The 8,889-nt window shown below is 38.2% G+C and overlaps 1 long non-coding RNA gene across 1 annotated transcript; it reads left to right on the forward strand.

The window, feature by feature from the left end:
• Positions 1-1,193: 1,193 nt before the first annotated feature.
• On the forward strand, positions 1,194-6,973 carry LOC129856066 (uncharacterized). Its single transcript, XR_008759607.1, has 2 exons — positions 1,194-1,722; positions 5,527-6,973. It is a non-coding gene; the product is annotated as an uncharacterized LOC129856066 (long non-coding RNA).
• Positions 6,974-8,889: the final 1,916 nt, after the last annotated feature.

Here is an 8,889-nt window from a genome sequence, read left to right on the forward strand (position 1 = left end):
TTTACAAAAGCTTTGTTAAAGAACAAGAAGACCCGCACACTGTTTACAAAAGCTTTGTTAAAGAACAAGAAGACCCGCACACTGTTTACAAAAGCTTTGTTAAAGAACAAGAAGACCCGCACACTGTTTACAAAAGCTTTGTTAAAGAACAAGAAGACCCACACACTGTTTACAAAAGCTTTGTTAAAGAACAAGAAGACCCTCACACTGTTTACAAAAGCTTTGTTAAAGAACAAGAAGACCCGCACACTGTTTACAAAAGCTTTGTTAAAGAACAAGAAGACCCGCACACTGTTTACAAAAGCTTTGTTTAATCAGCACAACAGTTTTCAGCTGTGCTATCATTATTGCAAAAGGGTTTTCTAAAATTAGCATTTTAAAATGATAAACTTGGATTAGCTAACACAACGTGCCATTGTAACACAGGAGTGATGGTTGCTGATAATGGGCCTCTGTACGTCTATGTAGATATTCCATAAAAAAATCAACCGTTTCCAGCTACAATAGTCATTTACAACATTAACAATGTCTAAACTGTATTTCTGATCAATTTGATGTTATTTTAATGGACAAAAAATGTGATTTTCTTTCAAAAACAAGGACATTTCTAAGTGACCCCAACTTTTGAACGGTAGTGTACATCTACATGATGTATTGTTACACCCTGTAGGAGCAGTATAGACCTAGTCTGTTCATTATATACATCTACATAATGTATTGTTACACCATGTAGGAGCAGTATAGACCTAGTCTGTTCATTATATACATCTACATGATGTATTGTTACACCATGTAGGAGCAGAATAGACCTAGTCTGTTCATTATATACATCTACATGATGTATTGTTACACCATGTAGGAGCAGTATAGACCTAGTCTGTTCATTATATACATCTACATGATGTATTGTTACACCCTGTAGGAGCAGTATAGACTGACAGTAGCTGGCTACTTATTTAGATTTAGTTTGACATAATGAACTGCCTTAAATGTGCTGTAGTAAAAGAAAATGTATTCGCACTAATCAATCAACACATTCCTGTCTTTGTATGTCTCAATATAATAGTATTATTTAATGAAATCCATTTAAAATAATATTTTCCTCAACTGCGTTTCCCACTCCAGTCAGCAGACGGCGATTTGCGTAGTTCAGGCGATGCTGCTATCGTGACGTATAATGTAGTGGACGGTTCTTCAAAAACAACAAGTCAACCACCTCGGTAGCTTGCTAGCCAACGTAGCCGAAAGATTCAAGCTGTTTTAACGCTTTCGGTGTATATTAGCTGCTGTGTTTTAGACACACTTCTATCGTATCTACTTGTTAACCTATTTCATTTAATATGACGTTATTTTTTATTAGTCAGATATAGTAGCTGGCTGGTTAAATTAGCACTAGCTTAGTTGCTAATGATAGCTAGCTAGCTAATATCCCCGAAACATGAGGTCACTAAGCTTCTCCCCTCCTGCTAAATAAGAGGTCTGCTGGACGGAGAAAGAAACTCTGGGGCTGAACATTGTAGTGAAAGAGGAGAAGGAAGAGGAGGATGTCACAGTTAAAAAAATAAATTGAGGGCGAGGCTGTTACAGTGAAAGAGGAAGAAGCGTTCACAGTGAAAGAGGAGGATGAGAAAGAGGATGCCGTTTTTGACGTGAAGAAGGAAGGGGAGATTTCTGTCACATTGAAAGATGAAGAGGTGGAGGTAGGAGATATGATTTACATCAGTAAGTACCACCTTCAATTTGGTTTTCACTTTGGGTATTCGGAGTTGGCTCGTCAATACCTCATCAAGGGAGGGCCCTGGGATGATGACTGATATGTCTGGAATCAGACGACGTAGAGAGCAAGCTACCCCTTGTTTTCTCCGTTCCGTTTCCAAAAAGTGACTTAACATATATATTTGAGAAGGGTCTATCTGGGGGCCACGGCATGTAGTGATTTTAATGTAGTTATGATTTACTAAACACCGTGCCCCCCAATAGTGCCTTGCGAGAGTTGGGTTGGCTACACCAACGATTATGGATATACTGACAATAAGTCTCTGCCCTAACAAGCGGAGTCGTTGTCCACAAAGCAGCACTGTGGGTTGTCTAGCTCCCGCCTATCCTTTCTTTGGATTGGTGGATACATCTTATTATTGTTATCTATTGTTTATATTCTATGAGGGTTGTTGTCGTCAACCGCCTGTATTCAATGGAGAGAGATGCTAAGCTACTAGCATGAATATGCATAGCGATCTGGAGACAACTCCTGTAGTGTTTTTTATCAAAGTTGTCGGTATGTCACGTGTCCACATAACAATTTAAGAATTACGACACTTCTGTTAGATCAAGTAAACCTCACGTAGCAAATAAGCCATTCATTTTGTTGTTGACCAAATTCAACACTTTCCACATTGGGTTGATAATTGTTTCCACTAGAGAGACAACCAATTGGGTACCACCTACTGTAACCTACTGGCACGACCTAGAGAGAAAACCAATTGGGTACAACCTACTGTAACCTACTGACACGACCTAGAGAGAAAACCAATTGGGTACAACCTACTGTAGCCTACTGACATGACCTAGAGAGAAAACCAATTGGGTACAACCTACTGTAACCTACTGACACGACCTAGAGAGAAAACCAATTGGGTACAACCTACTGTAACCTACTGACATGACCTAGAGAGAAAACCAATTGGGTACAACCTACTGTAACCTACTGACATGACCTAGAGAGAGAACCAATTGGGTACAACCTACTGTAACCTACTGACATGACCTAGAGAGAAAACCAATTGGGTACAACCTACTGTAATTGCATGAGAAAATAATGGTACCAGTCAAAAGTCTCCATGACTCTGCCGTTGTGCTGTAGAATTTGTGAACTTTGTCGCTTGTATAATAAGGGACTATCATTTGTCCCAACATCACAGGCCACAGACTTTGATAAAGACTTCCAAAAGTTTTTCCGCAGTTTTTGTAATGGGGTTTCTCCCTGTGCACCTGCCAATGTAAATCCATTGAACGAGACAAGTTACCAGACAGGACATATTGCTGATGCTCTTCCTATTGATAACCCGAATGACAATTAACTTGTGGTCGTGATGACGGCCTATTCGAGGACGTCCATCGGGATTCCCCCCCCAAAAAAGAAGACGCTCTGGATTGATCACTGGAGTCAGATGTGAAGGAGGAGGTTGATCATCAGGAGTCAGATGTGAAGGAGGAGGTTGATCATCAGGAGTCAGATGTGAAGGAGGAGGTTGATCATCAGGAGTCAGGTGTGTAGGAGGAGGTTGATCATCAGGAGTCAGATGTGAAGGAGGAGGTTGATCATCAGGAGTCAGATGTGAAGGAGGAGGTTGATCATCAGGAGTCAGATGTGAAGGAGGAGGTTGATCATCAGGAGTCAGATGTGAAGGAGGAGGTTGATCATCAGGAGTCAGATGTGAAGGAGGAGGTTGATCATCAGGAGTCAGATGTGAAGGAGGAGGTTGATGACCACATCAGTGAATTGTACTTTTTGGAGAAATGTCCTCTGGTCTGATGAAACAAATATAGAACTGTTTGGCAATAATGACCATCGTTATGTTTGGAGGAAAAAGGGGGAGGCTTGCAAGCCAAAGAACACCATCCTAACTATGAAGCACGGCGGTGGCAGCATCATGTTGTGGGGGTGCTTTGCTGCAGGAGGGACTGGTGCACTTCACAAAATAGATGGCATCATGAGGAGGGGAAATTATGTGGATATATTGAAGCAACATCTCATGACATCAGTCAGTAAGTTAAAGTTTGGTCGCAAACGGGTCTTCCAAATGGACAATGACCCCAAGCATACTTCCAAAGTTGTGGCAAAATGGCTTAAGGACAACAAAGTCAAGGTATTGGAGTGGCCCTCACAAAGCCCTGATCTCAATCGTATAGAAAATTTGTGGGCAGAACTGAAAAAGCGTGTGCGAGCAAGGAGGCCTACAAACCTGACACAGTTACACCAGCTCTGTCAGGAGGAATGGGCCAAAATGCACCCAACTTATTGTGGGAAGCTTGTGGAAGGCTACCCGAAACGTTTGACCCAAGTTAAACAATTTTAAGGCAATGCTACCAAATACTAATTGAGTGTATGTAAACTTCTGACCCACTGGGAATTTGATGACATAAAAGGTGAAATAAATCATTCTCTCTACCATTATTTTGACATTTCACATTCTTAAAATAAAGTGGTGATCCTAACTGACCTAAGACAGGAAATTTTTACTAGGATTAAATGTCAGGAATTGTGATGAGATTAAATGTATTTGGCTAAGGTGTATGTAAACTTTCGACTTCAACTTTAGGTACCGTTACTGTGTTAAAAACAGAGGCAGTTGTGGGACTGATGTGTGTGGTGTTAAAGGGGAAATCTGACATTTGTTTCTAAACATTGGAGTAAAAAAGTAATGACAGCTTTGTTATTGTTTCAACTGCAGATTGGTTGTTTGTTGTGTGGCTTTTTTAAAGGGGCAACCTAGGTTTTAAACAGAAACAAAATGGCAGCCCAGAGACCTGAGCTGTGTTGGAATACTCATACTAACTGTACTATTTGTGACGTACATTGAGTTTGTAGTATGCTTATTGGTCGTAGTATGATATAGTTGGTTTAGCCAAAAGTTCCCTGGTAAGCAAGCATTTCTAAACTTTATTCACTGTTATGGGGTACTATTTTGGTGTGATGTCATTATGGGGTATTGTGATGTCATTATGGGGTATTGTCTGAAGATAGATAATTTAAAAAATAAAATGTCATCCATTTTAGAATAATAGCCAAAGAACATTTTACTGGTTAAAGTCGTTTTTAAATACAAAGTAGTACATTTGACAAAAACATAAACATTATATTAATCAGGACATTCAAATGAACCTTACAATTATAATCCAAAGTAGTGTGAAATGCACTCATAAGTAACCTGTAAATGGAGGCTATATCTGCTGTCAGCCTATGAGAACTCCCCTGAGTTTTCCCCCACGGTGGTGAATTAGTGAATAGACACAGAGCTTAATGTGAGTTTCCTTGAGTAGCACTCCTGATCTTGCACTGATAGTGTGTTGTCATATTCAGAATACATTGTGGAAAAACTCAAATCTTTGCTCACCTTTTTTGCTCCATGCAGATATACAACATCCATAACTAGTGGTTTCTGCATTATCAGGGAGGTGTTTCTGCAACCAAATTGCATGTGCATCGCCCTTGTCGCAATTTTAGAAAGCACAGAAAGGGGCCTATATTGGAGACCAAAAGTCATCTGGCACACTGCTTAGGATTTCAACAACTTTTACTTTTTTCTAGCCTAAAATCATTGATGTTACTACTAATGTGAAAAAAAGACTAAATATGACTATTGTTGCTCACTTGACTGTCTTAAGACATTTGTCAAGTAATTTTAACATTCATTACAGACGTCAATTGTTGTACAACATCATGGCTACGCTGTTGGCATCACCTTTTACAGTGGATTTCTGCTGTTGTGGGCCTTTAACCATCTGTCTGACTTGATGTTCACACAGAAGAGAGACGTGACTATCGTGTATCCTCTGGGGAGCCTCAACAACATCATGAAGCTGACGAGGCAGAGAAGAGTCCCTCCCGATCAGAACACCTCAAGAAACACCAGCAGAGACCCACAGGGAAGAAATCTCACTGCTCTGACTGTGGGAAAAGTTGCAAATCTTCATCAGAACTTAAAATACACCAGCGAGTACACACAGGAGAGAAATCTCACCACTGTTTTGATTGTGGGAAGAGTTACTTAAGATCAGAATCACTAAAAGTACACATGAGAATTCACACTGGAGAGAAACCTTATAGCTGTACCCAATGTGGGAAGATGTTTAATCACTCAAGCTGCCTGATAGTACATCTGAGAGCACACACAGGAGTGAAACCTTATAGCTGTCATCAATGTGGGAAGAGGTTTACTCACTCAAGCTGCCTGATAGTACATCTGAGAGCACACACCGGAGAGAAACCTTACAACTGCGCTGACTGCGGAAAGAGTTTTGTTAGTTCAACAAATTTAAAATCACACCAGAAAATACACATAGTAGAGAAACCTTTTAACTGTACTCAATGTGGGAAGAGGTTTAATCACTCAAGCTGGCTGATAGTACATCTGAGAGCACACACAGGAGTGAAACCTTATAGCTGTGATCAATGTGGGAAGAGATTTGTTACATCTAGCCATCTGACTATACACCAGAGAACACACATAGGAGAGAAATCTTATAGCTGTGATCAATGTCACAAGAGATACTCTGATAAAAGATCTCTGATCAAACATCAGAAAATACATACATGAAGTAGTTGTTTCATGATATCAATGAAATGTCACAATGTAGAATATTTGAATGATGTCACAATGTAGAATGTTTTAACATTGTAGTAGGAATACAAAGGATTTGAATTTGATAAAAGTCCATATTGATACAGAAACATGTAGTGGGTCTAAAGTTTGTTTTAAATTATCACTCATTAAACACGAATCAATCAACACATGCTTCTCTTTGAAGGACTTAACATAATATTACACTTTTATGAAATAAATGAAAATAAACTTTTGGTTCCTCAACTGCGTTGCCCACTCCAGTCAGCAGAAAGAGACACAGCAGAAGTGCCTCTTTTTATATTTGATTTGATTTATATATTTTTTTATTCAAAATGCAGATCTACAATTTACATTGTTACATCATACAAAACAGAACACAGGTATTAACAAGAAAATACTAAAACAGACAAAACATATAAATAATTAACTATTCTAGTGTAGTTGTAATCACTCTGAAAAAATCTATAATGATTCAGGAAGATGTTATTGTTGTTGTTATTTACTAGGATTAATGTTTTAATAAAATAGTTACATTCAATCAGAAAAATGTAGAATTTTGGTGTAGAATTTTGGAATTTTTGTTTGTGTATAAAGTATTTGGCAACAAGAATAATAAAAATGAACAATCATTTCAATGGTCTTGTTATCATTGCAATAGTAACATATTATATCTTTCATGTCAAAAACATGGGTCGTGTTCATAATGGGAAATAAGTATTTTAAGGTTTTCCCAAAATTCTGACACAAATTTACATTAAAGAACAAGTGGGACAGATTCTCACCTTTTTCACAGAAAACACAGATATCATCAACAGCCACACATTTGGATATCATAGAATTACATGGATATACAGTATCTTATGTAAAATTTTAAAGTGCACTTCCTTAACTTTGTTTGGTATACAATATTTGTAAGGCCTAAACCAGGCATTTTTCCAGACAATGTCAGGAATAATAAGCATGTTCCAGAAACATTTTCCTCTCGGTGGAAGTTGGTTTTGTGAATGAAGAATTTGTCTTATATATGTATTACAACAAGATTTCTCAAGGAAGCCCACGCCTTCCAATCTGAGTTCTGGATAAACTTTGTGATCATTACCAAAGCTAAGATGAGTTTTCATGAGTGTAGTTAGACCACTGGGAACGGCTTTGATCATAGAAATAAACACTGAAAGGAATTGGAAACTCTTTCAATGTTATAAATTGTTCATATGTGAGAATATTACCTCTGTTGTCGAAAACATCAAGAACAAAGTCAATATTCCTCTCATGCCAGTTGGGGTAGAACAATGACTTATTCCTTACAGTAATGTCTGAATTATTCCACAAAAGAGCTTTATGTAGGGAAAAATTGTGTAGGAAACATCTTTTCCAGGCCTTAAAGCTTGTTGGTGAAACCTAGCCAATTTAGCGGGTAATCTTTCAGGAATATAATGACATTTCAGTAAAAATTGAAGACCTCCCACCTTATGAAACACATTATTTGTAATGAAATACCATATTGAATCAGTGTTGATCAAACATCTTGTCAACCAGTTGATCTTGAAAGTGTTATTTATGTCACAAAGTCCAACACTTCCAGACCTCCTTCAGGTCTTTTATTGCAGAGGACCGACTTCTTCAGTTTGTGAGACTTATTTTTCCAGATGAAGTCAAGAAAGGTCTTGTTGATCTCTTTACAAGTAGCAGGATTTACAAACAAAGATGAGCGGTACACAAAACCAGACAGTCCCTCTGCCTTGGACAGAAGTACTCCCAAGTATAGAAAGATCTCTTTGTAGACAATTATTAAATATATTTGTTGGTTTTCTTAATTTTAGGAGAGAAATTCATATGTTGTCTGACTGTGGTTTTTTGACAGATGTATTCCTAAATATTTAACACAGTCCTTTACAGGAATATTTTCTATTTCTTTATCATCAGAGTCAAATAAACATAAGATTTCTGTACTATATTAACACTGCTAATCCAACAATATTGCTAGGTTCCTGCACACTTGAATTAAAGGGGAACTACTCTCAAAAATGTAAATTTCTTAGATTTTCCCCAAACCTCAAAAGTGGTCTCCTGATTGGTTTAAATATTGTTATGGACTTAGAACAATTGCATTGTTTTTCTGTAAAAAAAAAGTCTGAACAGTACAGCTTGGGTTGGTCTACTATTATCCTACTGAACAGTACAGCTTGGGTTGGTCTACTATTATCCTACTGAACAGTACAGCTTGGGTTGGTCTACTATTATCCTACTGAACAGTACAGCTTGGGTTGGTCTACTATTATCCTGCTGAACAGTACAGCTTGGGTTGGTCTACTATTAGACTACTGAACAGTACAGCTTGGGTTGGTCTACTATTATCCTACTGAACAGTACAGCTTGGGTTGGTCTACTATTATCATACTGAACAGTACAGCTTGGGTTGGTCTACTATTATCCTACTGACCAGTACAGCTTGGGTTGGTCTACTATTATCCTACTGAACAGTACAGCTTGGGTTGGTCTACTATTATCCTACTATTATCCTACTGAACAGTACAGCTTGGGTTGG

This window comes from Salvelinus fontinalis, chromosome 5 (assembly GCF_029448725.1).
Source record: "Salvelinus fontinalis isolate EN_2023a chromosome 5, ASM2944872v1, whole genome shotgun sequence".
NCBI lineage: Eukaryota > Metazoa > Chordata > Actinopteri > Salmoniformes > Salmonidae > Salvelinus > Salvelinus fontinalis.